Raw genomic sequence first — 15,092 nt, 5'->3', positions numbered from 1 at the left:
GGAAGGGAGGAGTTCACACTGACGGGCAACTTCTCTACCTATTTCCGGTGTGATGCTCGAGTCTGTCCCAAAATACGACTTCGGTGCACCCCCGTGGACTCGCATCAAGGGTCCCTAAAGTCTGGACTACGTGATGTCATCAAAGTGTGGACTCTGAGGAGGACCACAAGTCCGGAGTGTGCCATTTGGGACAGGGCCTGAGTATGCTGCAGCCATGTTACATCAGCAAAGTCCTTGATTATTATGCCAGAATGAGAGTATAGTTCCTAACCATTTCTGCCTAGAATCTCAACTTTTTATTTCTATCGGTCTTAGTACACGATGTAACAACAGAAGAGTCAAGTTTTAAATAGGAAAAATATTGAAACTCTTTGGTTATTTTTTGCCCGATGCTAATGGTCTAATCAGATTCAATGGATTGTGCTAAGCTATGCTAAAAGTGCTAGCGCCAGATCCGGAAATTAGCTGAATGGATTCCAAAATGGTTAGAATCAAATGTTTAACTCTAGGGGAGCTGGAATGTCCCTTTAAAGAGTAACTAAACCCCTGGTCAGAGCCTGACTCCGCCCACTGGCAATATTTGAAAAATGCAAGAAAAGTGGGAAGATTCCAACGGAGATTTAGGGGACGAACTAAGCTCGTATCAAGTATGTGGTGAGATCTTAACAAGGGCGTGGTGAGCTTGAACCTGCTTACGTCACGAGTCATTTTTTGGACCCAACATCCAATAGGAAAATTCAACTGCAGTAGCCACCGTTCAACCTAAAGAGGGCAGCACTCAGACGTTTTTACACCATATATTGTAGTATTGAAACACTTTATATCCAAATGTCAAAAAAGTTACTTAAATCAATGAACAGCACTAATAAAGCATCATTTTTACAGATCATTAACTAAAAAAAGTTGGTTTAGGGTTTAGTTACTCTTTAAGGAAGGAAGGAATACCATTTCCGAGTTTCCTCTGACTACAATTTAAATTGGCACTGTTTAATTATTTCACACATTTAAGCCAAAATTTTTAAACTTACGTGTACACTATATTATCAAGGCTCACACCTTCCCGGACATAGGTCATGGAAATTCAGCTTTTTAGTCAGGGATTTTGACTTAGAGTGTCTTTTGCATGTCTTATTACTAACTTAACTGCTACTTACAGCAATTTTGACTTTATATTCATGTCACTGCCTTAAAAAACATTAAAAAAAAACTTTATTTAGCGATGTCAGAAGCCAGAAAATGTGCAAAAAAAGTTTAAAAGTGCCTTTTTAGCACCTTTATACACATTTTTATGGTGTCTGACCCTAAAAAATGACTTTTGAAAGAGCAATGTCCCTCGCTGTGGTTTTCCTTTATTGTAAACTGTGGTAACTAGTAATTAGTAATACTACAAGTGTATCTAAACCCTTGATACATGTAGCATTTAAAAAATATACAGTAATGGAAGTATAAAGATTAAGGGAGTGCTCTTTTGTGAAAAAAAATCATAGATCTTGTTCACATTAACCCTATATGTGTATAAATTCTTTTGTAATTAAATTAATTTTTAAATTCAATATGTACATTCAGTATCACACACGCTCTCATTTAAATGGCCCCCGTATATGGCCTCCGTAAACCATATATGCCATGTGTGTCTGTATTTGATTGCGACATCTTTGACAACATGTGTTGTGGCATCAAATCCCACATACACATACTACTTATGTAAACACAGAAAGACTGATGCAAGAATGTCTCATGGTGCAAATGAGTGAGAGCACAATGAGAGTTGTTTTGGAACATAGCCATGAGCAGGTGAGTGCAGAAATTTATTTAAAATCAATGCTATGGTAGCTGAAAATGCTGGGTTGTTTCCAGTCATGGTTAGATACAATAAGAATAATGGCTTGAAAAAAACTGCATTTTTAGAGTGTGTATCACAAAGTTTGTTTCTCTAAAAAATGAAATTAAGGACTATATTATCTATGTGCTTAAAGGCTTCTTCAAACTGCATGCCAAGGTTTGTTTTATAGGCCCCATAGTTACTTTGATCTGACAATAAAAATGAGCCATTCATGGTTTCCTATGGTTGCTATAGTTTTAATGCAAGTACCTAGTCAAATGGTTGTTATACATAAACTATGCTATATGTATGATGTAATGATCCAAAAGGGTTGACTCATTATTAAGAGTTTGTGTAAGGCATGTGAATATATTATTCTAATGTGTGCTCTTTCTCATTACAGACTATTAGGGCTGTCAACGGTGGAAGCTCTATCTAAGCTTCATATTTATTTGTCTCCTCGGTTAACAACCAGAGCACAACCAATGAAAAACGGAAACAAAGATAGAACGTGACCGTGCCGTAATAAAACTAGAAGGATCAATATTGGACCAGCATTTGAAATGAGGAGGTATCTACGAGATTTTAAATTGTAAACATTTGGAAATTGCTCAATCCTCCAGAGTTGCCGACGGCAGCTTTAAAATTGAATTAACTTAAAATTTTAAGGCAGGCAGGTAACTTACTTTTTTTAGTTGAACCAACAAATCTTTTTTATAGCGCAAAGTAAATGCACAGATCAATCAAAATGGAAGTTTTGGGCTTTGAATATGTTAGTATGAATATGTTATAGATATCTAAACTAGTGTGCTCCAAAAACAGACTAAATCATAAGTGTACAAAACTTAGCAGTAATTTATTTTTATGACATCATTCTGCTTCTCATCAGGGGTGCGTTTCCCAAAATCATTGTTAGCCAACGAACTTCGTAAGTTCCATCGTTACTAACATCGTTCCACGATTTGGTGTTTCCCGAAACCATCGTTCAAATGAACATTCGCAAACTGCATCGCTAACTTGTGTCTCTGGAACGACAGCTCTTGACCTGTCGTTAGAAGCATCGTTCCTTGTTATTATCATTATGTTGATCATGCTTTTGAACAAAATAAGCAATAAACATGTAGTACAGTCTATATCCATCATTCGAAATATATTACTATTTTATTTTACGTCTTTAAATTTGTAAACAGAATGAAAGCGCTGCATTTGAAAACTGCGCATGTGCAGAGCCCTACGAGCTTTAAGACCCTGGGGAATCCCTGGGAGAAGTGACGTAAGAGGGAACTTGCGCGTGAATTAAATATCTTGAAAATAAACATTAGATAACTAAATCACAATAACTAAATCAGTCTTCCAATGCAATATATGTTATTTACAGCAATAATCTGACATTAAATTGATTTGCACAGATTAATTAGTACTTCACCTCCCACGTTACATCATCAACTATGTTATTAAACCAACATGGTTCAAACGACGAATGTGCGACAAAGTTACTATGCTTTCGGGAAACAGTCATGACAAGGTAGCTCGTTTCTTCAACGATGCATCGTACTATGGTCGTTCAGCAACGAGTTACTTGGTCGTTGTTTGGGAAACGCACCCCAGATTAGGTTGTGGGGTAAAGTAAACGCTATTGACTATTTTCAAATGGGATGTCCCACCCTAATGTTCTGTTTCAGATGAAATTACATAAGCAAGCAAAGCTGTGTATTTCATGACGCTTCAATGGGTCTTTTAATACTCAATTAATACATGTATGAAAAAATATTATAAGTTACATAATAATATGAAATTTGCTTATTGCACCTTTAATATCGAATGTTTTGTAAAATTATTATTTGCATAAAGTCTGGTTGATAATGTAGGGTATTATTGTATGGCTGTCATAGTGCACAGCTTTGATTGGCGGATGCACAATTTTGCTGCTGCTTCTGGTAGGACTGGTTACCATGACAACCCTGCAATGGCTGAAGAAAGAGTGGAGATTTTACTCAATACTCTAAAGGTTTGTTACTCACATGCACCCTACAGAGAACACATTCCTCTTGCATCATTCATATGTTTATCCTCTCTTGTTCTATTGTGACAGGGTTATAAAAACTTCAACACTGTGTTAATACCAGGCATGTTTAATCTTGCTACTAGACATCTATCTTCTTGCCCAGGGGAACTTTTTTATTTGATCAGTGCAGTGGTTACATTTTTACAGCTTCGGAGACCTAAAGCTGCAATCTGTAAATGTTGTCTCTCTATCGCCATCTCTGTTTGAAACATAAAATTGCAGGTTACTTTACGTACTTCTCTTTGCAAGGGGTAAAGTCAAATTGCGTCCAACTAACATTTTATGTGAATGTAATCATACTTTCAAAATCATAACTTAGAAATGTACCCATACCTGTCCCAACTTTATTATAATCTTGCAAACCGAGTGCAGGTGGGTTTTCATCACAGATTTTTATGCGTTTTACTCAACTGATTTTTGTTTTACACAAAAATGTTAGAGATTGCAGCTTCAATGGAACCATCCTTCCTCTGATTGGCTAAGAGAAACAGAGGAGCTGTTTGCCCCGCCCTCTATCGCCATCTCACGACAGTGGACCTTTCAAGATGGCAAACTGGTTAATCTACCTGTCAGTCTGCTGGTGGAGGGTGACATCATCTCCTTACGCCCTGGCCAAAAAATACTGTCACAATCTAAATCAGTGTAGTTGTATTTTTAAAGATGTTGTTTTCTTCTGTAAAACACAAAGGAGATGTTTTGAAGTATGCTTTTATTATAATTCAACTGAACAGGAACCGGTGTCAGACAAGCGACAAAATTTTAAATGCAACAACTTGGCATATCAAAACCGTAAAAGTACTTTTTTTGTTATTCTTCTAAAGTTATTCAGCAGCTTTGTAGAGAAACAGACCAAAACGGAAGTCTGGTCTCTTGTATTTTTCTCGACACCTTGGGTAAGAGACATGCATCAATGCCAGCTTGGCGCCAGTGACCTTACAAATGCTCTGACGCGTTGAAAGATGTCAAATTCGAACACTAGCTTGGATGAGATTTAAACAGTTTCAATGTTATGGATGTGACATTTTGAGAAAAAAAGTTCTCAGATAATGTTGTTTTTACCAATACCATGTGTTTATAGTTTTCTAAACAGTGTAGTGACAAAACACGTTTTATCAGTTTGTCCGTTTAGGGCTACTGTAGAAACATGGCGGCGCCTTTAAGGGGACCCACAGTGTATGTAGATAAAGACCACTGAAAACAAAGTTATAAATAATGTATTGCATTTCTGTCAGTAGATCTTCCTAAAATTTACACATTCCACCTTTATCATTTTGTTTCTATTATATGTCAATTTTACCAGATAGATTGATTTCCTCTGAAAGTGATAACGAGAACACCTATTAATGCATGCTAATTTTACTTTGGTCTCTGATTGATGGGGACAGGAAGAGGAACACGTCGTCCCGTCTCACATTGGTGTGTTCAGTCATCTCTCCTCCCCTCCATCACCACAGGATCTAGAATTACAATTAGAAATTCAAAAAAATTCATATACATATTATACAGTAAGTGAAGTGTTAAAAATGAAGATTTACAGTATATGTCATATATGATTGCATTACATATATTAGTTTGAACTACTTGTACAGATTACATTAACAGGAAATGTTTTCCCCCAGCAATTCATGTTCAAAACTCTAGTCACATAACAAATAATTAAGTTAGATTTGTTTTTGTGATTGTAATTTTATGGAACATGATGGAACATGACTTCATTTCCCAGAATGCTTTACTTTAACCAAGTATTTAAAATGGTTGCCAAACAATTTTCCAAGGTAACTTTCCTAACACTGAATGTATGTGAGATTATTTCTGTTGTGTGTCTGTGGAATGTCTTTTAATTGCCATGAATTTAATTCCACTTACTGTCATTCCAATTCCAATTTAACTTCCTGTAGGGCGGAGTCAATTCAATTCAAATTCCAATTCATGAATTGAATGGAGGCCAATTCTGAAATTCTGATTCTGAGACTTGTAACGTGAACGTAGATGACATCAGACTCAGTTTCGCATCATTAAATATATAATTAAGTACAAATATTGCAGATGTAAAATTGTTTTATAGGAATAAAATAGAGATACAAAATTAATGTGAATGGCATAGCTTAGATCAGGGATTTCACGGTCACAAATTGTCACAATCATTAGCGTTCCCTTCGGAAACAACACAAAGCCGTCTGATCTAAGACGAAAGCTGTATTTTTACATCGGTGACAGTATACTTTATCAAGATCGAATAAACACTGTTTTTTTAAAGTATGCAAGATATTTTAAAACGTTCCTGAATGATGGTTGCACACCGGTCTGTTATTGTGGCGAAATCTCCACGCCCCTAAACATGATGTAGAATAAAGCAAAATGTTATTGGTAGCTTTTCATTTCAGTTAAATGGCCTCTTGGGCGGTCCTTGCATGTTCCCAGACCTTCAGTAGTTTGGCTAGTTGGGATATGGCCTAAATCTCATGAGATGCTGGGTTTAGGTTTAAGGGTAAGATTAGGATGAAAACAACAGATTTGGCTAGATACAGCTACGGCCTAAATGCCGTGAAATGTTGGGTTTAGGTTTGGGGGTAAAAGCAGCGCCAATCCAGCAAGATTTCACGAGATTTTTGCCGTCACTGTTTTTTCCAAGTAAATAATTTAGGTTAAGCGGGTTCGGATGACAAAAAAGTTTGAAAATCCCTGGCTTGATGAGAAATTATTTAATTCAAATTGAGATATCAGACCTTTAGTTGGAAGACTTGCTGAACACAGTTTAAAACATTTTAACATTTTTCTGAAACTTTTAGAGAGACAAACCTGATGTGAGATTACGAGAGTCTCAATCTCTAAGGAGACAAATATGTAGTCTTAAAGCGATAGTTCGGTCAAAAATGATATTAAACCCATGATTTACTCACCCCCAAGCTGTCCGAGTTGCATATGTCCATCATTTTTCAGACAAACACATTTTCGGATATTTTAGAAAATGTTTTAGATCTTTCAGTTGATTAAATGTAATGTTACAGGGTCCACCCATAGTCCACGACCTTCAAGTCCAAAAAAAGTGCGTCCATCCTTCACAAAATAAATCCATACGGCTCCATCTTAGACTCCTCTGTATTCAGGAGAGAGTATTAGCGTAGTGTACGCACTTTTCTTAGTGACGTATGACAAATTCGGAGGGCGGGGGCACAGAGCAGCAGCAGAGTAGCCTCCGTAGGCTGCATAAGCTCTCATCCTGAATGCGGACTCGACTAAGATGGCGGCGCTACCGGAAGGTATTTATTTTAGTTAATAAAGTTTTAAATATGGATATTTCTACAACAACACCGCACGGATTACCCTCAGAAGACCTTTGTTTATCATCCTGGAGCCGTTTGGATTTATTTTGTGAAGGATGGAGGCACTTTTTTTGGACTTGAAGGTCGTGAACCCTGTAACATTACATTTATCAACTGAAAGATCTAAAACATTTTCTAAAATATCCGAAAATGTGTTTGTCTGAAAAACGATGGACATATGCAACTCGGACAGCTTGGGGGTGAGTAAATCATGGGTTTAATATCATTTTTGGCCAAACTATCCCTTTAAGCAGGTTGTTTTGATTGTTAAGCAATGTCATTGTTGCACAGAATAAACAGATTTTTAATTCAATTTTTCATGACTGTGCTCTTGTTTATCACTAATGTGAAAGAGAACAGGTTTTCCTGTTGCTGACAGTGCTATTGTCTTTCAGTAATGTACAAGTACTCATTGTATAGAAGTCTTCGTGAATTCTGGCTATCTATCATGTCATAGACCAGTAATCCAGTTAAGTACTAAATTTTGAATCGCAGCTCTTCTGTCACTAAATCATCTTGTAATAGCATGGCTACATCATCATAGACAATGGCAAATTATATCCTAAGCACTTGAACACCAATATACACTCTAATATGCACTTTGTAACCACAGCCTTAGGTTATGCACAAGAGCTGGATTTATAGAGGGTTGACAGAAATTTGTTGTGTTACGTATATGGATCTTTATTTTTTTGGAACTTTCTCAGCGGAGACCCGCGTCTGTCCTCGATAATGAAAGTTTCACCATGCAGAGTTTACTTGAGAGAGGACCTGCGCCAAGTAAGACTAATTTTTGGACTAATTTGTGATCCAGTCTGTGAAAACCCAGTGAACGAGCCAATATTGAACCTATTTTAACAATGAGTAATATAAGTTTAAGGTATGCCTCTAAAGTTTAAACTCAAAATACCCCACATTTGTTACAGCAGTCCAAATGCCCCTATTTCGTCGGGAACAAAAAAAGCGTTATTTTCATATGTGTACCTTTAATTTCACCGCCAGCGTTTTTTTAAAAAGTTGCCAGCCAGCGCCAGGGTTTTTCATGATTTTCACCAAAGTTTAATGCCTTCCAGAAAATGTTCTTCTTTAAATATATAAACATACAATATACCAAATGAAAGAACAGACCCTCTGCTTTCAAAAAAAAAAAAACGTTTCATCCTACCTTCAGTGGTTCTTTTGTAATCAGCATTTGAATATGAGTAGGTTTCTGCAAAAACACCACATTTTGAGCAAAAAGCAGAGATAATTCCATTTTTGTGACGGACTTTTCATAGAGATCCCATTCAGAGCGATCTTTAAAACAGACACGGACATGCAGCCGCTTGCCATAGGGCAATACTTCCGGGTTTAAAAAGTTGCGGAAGCGGACCTGGTGGATAATAGCGGTATTGCGGAAAGACGGAAAATCTCGTCATTGGCAGGGAAGCGTTTTCTCTTGATTGACGAGATATCTCGTCAATGGCGGCGAAAGAGTTAAATACAAATAAGCAATTGCTTTCCGTAAAAAAATCCTGATTCCTGTAAATACAGTCTGGGACAATAGCATCATAGCTACATTAGGGCTTCAACGTGCTAACAAACAAATTTAGAAAAGCTGTTGGGTAAAATTAAACAGTCATTCAGTAGCCGTGGGCGGGGTTTTATCAGTGTGATGTCACATTAACAAGAGAATCAAAAAAGCATGTGTAATGAAACTGCTCTGGTTTAATGGGGATTACAAAAGGAGGGGTGGGTTTTATTCATTGTAGGATTGTTGCATTTACACACTTTCAACACATTTATATCCAAACACCTTGTAAAGGTAGATTTTGCAAAATACAGGGCCTTTAAAGACATTTTAGTGATTTACGTGATTTGTACGTATCCTTAAAAAAGAAAAGAGCATTTGGTGAAAAATAACCTTGATATCTTTAAAAGGACACTACACTTCTTTTGAAAATAGGCTCATTTTCCAGCTCCCCTAGAGTTAAACATTTGATTTTTACCGTTTTTGGAATCCATTCAGCTGATCTCCGGGTCTGGCGGTACCACTTTTAGCATAGCTTAGCATAATCCATTGAATCCGATTAGACCATTAGCATCGCACTCAAAAATGACCAAAGAATTCTGATATTTTATTAATGCTATTATGCAGTGCCTGAAAATAGTCCGCTGATATTAAAAGGGACTATTTTCAGGCGGTGCATAATATCATTGCGCCTGCTGCAGCCATGGTATGGCACCAAAGTCCTTGATTATTACGCCAGAATGAAAGTATAGTTCCTAGCCATATCAGTTTAGAAAATCGCAACTTTAATTGTCCGTCGGTCCTAGTTTTAAATAGGAAAAATATTGAAACTCTTTGGTCATTTTTGAGTGCGATGCTAATGGTCTAATCAGATTCAATGGATTATGCTAAGCTATGCTAAAAGTGGTACCGCCAGACCCGGAGATCGGCTGAATGGATTCCAAAATGGTCAAATCGAGTGCTTAATTTTTAAGTGTCCCTTTAATACTGACCCTGTATGATAATGTATAGTGATGGTAACCGATAGTAATGCAAAGATATTGATTTATGGATGATATTTAAAATGGCACTACATGGCTCTTCAAAGTAGAGCGTGATAATATCATCATGTCAAAAAACACAGTATTATCGTAGTAAATGCCTTAAAATACAACCAAGATATCCACATGCACAGTAGAGTACTGCTTTACCCAATTGAGCTAGAGGAACATTATTGGCTTGTTAAGTCGGCTTGTATACAATGATAATGCAATGCTTTTTAAGTGTGGCTTTGGTGTCCTCATACTTTTGGGTTTTTTTCTTTATTACCGAAAGAGGAGTCACGGTCTACCTGCTGTCAAACTCCCTTACATACTCCTGTGTTACACCGATAACATCTCACACTCGGGTGCGGTTGTTGTGGGACTGAATGTTAATCTATCTGTCTTACAGTAATGCAATACTGTAAGAAGAGCTTTGAGCGTGTACCAGAATGCACTTAGTCACAGTATCAGTATGTGAGAATACCTGTGAACTAATAGAATCTTAAAGGGATAGTTCACCCAAAAATGAAAGGATGAGAAAATAATGACAGATGATGACACAAATTTCATTTTTGGGTGAACTATCACATTATTAAAATCATACCAAATATACAAAAATGTGTTTATAGGCTTACAGTGATGGCATAGCACTTTAAAAAATATAATGCCACATATACCATTGTACTGCATTTGTATAACTTATATTAGATTATTTGCAATGTACTGTATGATAGTATAGGATTACGGGTTAGTGTTCCTCTAGCTCAACTGGTAGCGCATTGTGTTCGCAATGCAAAGATCATGGGTTCGATACCTAGGGGTCACACACATACTGATAAAATGTATACTTTAAGTAGCAATGCGGACATTGCGCGCACACCACGTTGATTTCTGGGTCAAACTTCTGGGTTTCATCCGGCTTGTTACTTAAGATCTTAAAATTTCTTAAAATTTTACTTAAATTTACTTAAAATTTTATGCAAATATCTGAGTAAGTTACAAGCAAAAACATGTGAATAAGCAGCATTTTCGGTCACACACCTTCCATGGACATCGATATATAACTTTTCCCTGATTTCTAATATTAAAAATATAATAACTTTCTCAATCCTCAACGGATTTTTACCATACAGGTATATTTGTAAATTGGAATGTCTGAATGTGATAAATTGTGAGCTTTGGTTTTTTTTCCATCATACCTACTTTAAAGGAATAGTCTACTCATTTTCAATATTAAAATATGTTATTACCTTAACTAAGAACTGTTGAATCATCCCTCTATCATCTGTGTGTGTGCACGTAAGCGCTGGAGCGCGCTGCGACGCTACGATAGCATTTAGCTTAGCCCCATTCATTCAATGCTGCCATTTAGAGATAAAGTTAGAAGTGACCAAACACATCAACGTTTTTCCTATTTAAGACGAGTAGTTATACGAGCAAGTTTGGTGGTACAAAATAAAACATAGCGCTTTTCTAAGCGGATTTAAAAGAGGAACTATATTTTATGGCGTAATAGCACTTTTGGAAGTACTTCGACTTGGCGCAGTAACACCCTCCCTCTCCCATTATGAGAGGGAGAAGGGGAGCGGATTTTTCAGGCGAGTCGAAGTACTCCCAAAAGTGCTATTACGCCATAAAATATAGTTCCTCTTTTAAATCCGCTTAGAAAAGCGCTACGTTTTATTTTGTACCACCAAACTTGCTCGTATAGCTACTCGTCTTAAATAGGAAAAACGTTGATGTGTTTGGTCACTTCTAACTTTATCTCTAAATGGCAGCATTGAATGAATGGGGCTAAGCTAAATGCTATCGTAGCGTCGCAGCGCGCTCCAGCGCTTACGTGCACACACACAGATGATAGAGGGATAATTCAACAGTTCTTAGTTAAGGTAATAACATATTTTAATATTGAAAATGAGTAGACTATTCCTTTAAGATGCTTCAGATAAGACCGTCTGCCAAAAGCATAAATGTGAAAGTAGTGCCTTCATTTAATAACTTCACTTGTATGTTTATGTGTGTTTATGTTGCAGGTATTATGTTGTGTTGATAAGCAGGGTTTTATTTCTTGACCCAGTCCAAAGCCCGAAAATATTTTGTTCTTTTGCAAATTCACATAATCACAAAAGATGGTCAAACAGAGACAAAAAGAGATAAAGAGAAAAAACGAGGTGGAAGAGTTTAGCTTTAAGGACCCGATTCAGGTAACTGTGCTGTACCATTTTCTCAAAACGCTATTATTATGCATGATACATGACCTGCTGGATTAGCCCAAATTTGTGGTACACAACACTATGTATAATATTGTATCCCCCAATGCAATACACTCGACTTGAACACCCTTTTTAATGTATGCAAATCAGATGCAAATATACTATTTGATTGGGCCGACAAGAATTACAAAAACGAATCAATTAAATATAGAAATGTACCTTTTAGTTTTGAATGATAACCGAATAATCTCTTGATTCATAAATGCTGAGTGTGCCGATGGGTCAGCCGCAGAGTGATGATACAAAGGTGCAGTTTGATGACACGTGCTGGCAGTGCCACGCCCCCTCACTGCGACCTCTGGGCCTGCAGCTGGTGCTTACTGTTTTCAGCATGTTTTACAGCAGTGACTAAGCAGAACCACAATATTAAAATGTTTCTAAAGCTCAATTGCTAGAGCATTGCATTATCAGTGCAAAGTTGGATGTTCAAATTATAGGAACCACACCCTGATAAAATGTTTACCTTAAATGCACTGGATGAAAATGCATAACCAATCTCTGTGATCATCTATCTATAGGCTCCTCCACCTCAGGGAAAGAAGCTTTTGAACAGATGATGGGTGTTGCTGCGTACACCCTGCCCTCTTCCTTCAGAGACCCAGGGGCGATATCTCCACCTTAAGTGTCTATGAGGCGCCTCCTTTTCTCACATGCCATCGCACTGCTTGTGCACCACACACACATACCCTCACACACACACACACACACACACACACACACACACACACACACACACACACACACACACACACACACACACACACACACACACACACACACACACACACACACACACACTAGTGAGCTTATACACATATACACACACACACACACACACACACACACACACACACACACACATGCATCTACATAGATGGAAAGTATGTGACAATGGCCATTAGGTTACTTGACTATGTTCAAAAAATGAAAAACATTTCAAACGAAAGTATGCTATTTTTGTACAGTATCACTACGATATCACATGTACTCATGTTTTAATTGCAAGATCATTTTGTATTTTAAATGCAAATTGACGATACAATATCACAAAATAGACCGTAAACCTGATCGTATTACAATATTTGATATATTATTAGTCACAGTGTACTGTACTCTTTACTGGACTTTTTTTCAAATGTACCAAGTTATCCATGCATGCATTTTGCATACTTTACACGTACCCTACATAGTACAGTATATGCATTCAGTAAATATAACTTTGATAATTTTCTCCCTTTTTTCCCAAAACGCAATAAACGCCACTCCTCCTTTTCTGCAGAATGCAATAAATCCGCTTAACCAATCACAGCGCACCATTTCACGCACTGTAAACAAAAATGGTGCCATGTTGAATACACATCAATCCCAGTTTTCGTCACCTTGTACTTCGTAATCAACAAACAAACAAAAACAAAAATCAAAATACTTTTGATGGCATTCATAAACCTGTGGTGGTTTTTCTGTGGCGGGAAAGAAACGTAAACCATCAACATCTAATCATTTACGCGACAGGCACTCGGGAGACGGAAAATTGCCAGTTGCTTGTTCTCCCGACAGCATCAAGCTTCTGTCATGTTTACAGATTGACCCCAGCGGATCTTATGAAAAACTTTCCATTATTTTAGTCGAAGTCAATGAAAATCGAGCAGGACCAAAACATTTTACAGCTGATTGGTGTCAAAAAAAGTTCAGCGACGACATCCCAAGGATGACAGCAGCAATGACAGTTTTCTTAATATGACAAAGTAAGGGTTTTTGATTAATGTCATTAATGTTTAATCGGTGTATACCACTAGTCAACTAAATGAATATAACATGGCAAAGAGGAATGCACATTTATATATTAATTCAATAGATTTATAGCATTTTGAAAAAAAACCTTGTCATGGATTTATTGCATTTTGTGGAAAAAACAATCAGTTTTTATAATAAATCTTTGAAAATCAAATTATGGATTTGAATTTTTAATGTTATTATAACCTAAAGTCACTTTCTTGGTACACTGCAAAAAAATATTTTCAAGAAAAAATTTCTTAGTATTTTTTTATTGTTTTAAGTAAAAATTTAAAAAAAATTCTTAAATTAAGATGCTTTTTCTTAATGAGCAACATAACCGAAGAAAATAAGTCAAAAATATCAAATTTAAGTGATTTTGTGCATAAAACAAACAAACAAAAAAAAAAAAATCTGCCAATGGGGTAAGCAAAAAAAACCTCGAACATTTTTCTTAAACACTAAATTCAAGAAAAATTAAAGAATTGTTTGCCTACCCCATTGGCAGATTTTTTTGCTTGTTTTATGCACAAAATCACTTAAATTTGATATTTTTGGTCTAAAAACTAGACTTATTTTCTTGGGTCGTTTTGCTCATAAAGAAAAAAAGCATCTTAATTTAAGAATTTTTAGATATTTTTACTGAAAACAGGACAAAAATACTAAGAATTTGTTTTCTTGAAAAATCATTTTTTGCAGTGTGGTTAGCAGATGTACCCGCCAAAAATGCAGATTTTATCCCAAAACGCTACCGCCAATCCAATATTACATCTTTACAATATTACAAAATTGCCATATTAGGTGAGGTTCATGAAGATGATTTCCGCACTTATCATTTAATAGGAATGAACAATTTGATTCTCATTTTCAGGACAAACTTCCGAAAGGTATTGAGAACATGAGGCCACACCTGGAGAACATTGATAATGTTCCACTACTGGCTCCTTTATTTAACGACTGACATGAGTGGAAAGGACAGAACAGCTCTTAACCAAAAATACTTTTATTATATAACCAAAACACCCTCGAGGGGGTAAACAAGACAAGAAAACAGCTGATAACATATAATGAGACGGGGCAAAACAAGACAGGACCCATGCCGGTGTCAAACATGACACACACAATGATCTGATGCAAGACATCAAAAACAATGGCTTTAAATGGGGAAAAACTAAACTAGGGAACGAGGACACACAGGTTAAGGGCGTAAACTAATAAAAAATAATTAACAGGGACACAGGGGCGGGGCTAGACTGGGGACAGGAGAGCACGAGGCACACAAAAACACAAGCCAGCGAGGGCTG

The sequence above is a fragment of the Paramisgurnus dabryanus genome, chromosome 4 (genome assembly GCF_030506205.2).
Source record: "Paramisgurnus dabryanus chromosome 4, PD_genome_1.1, whole genome shotgun sequence".
Lineage (NCBI taxonomy): Eukaryota > Metazoa > Chordata > Actinopteri > Cypriniformes > Cobitidae > Paramisgurnus > Paramisgurnus dabryanus.
This window is presented reverse-complemented; position numbering follows the sequence as displayed.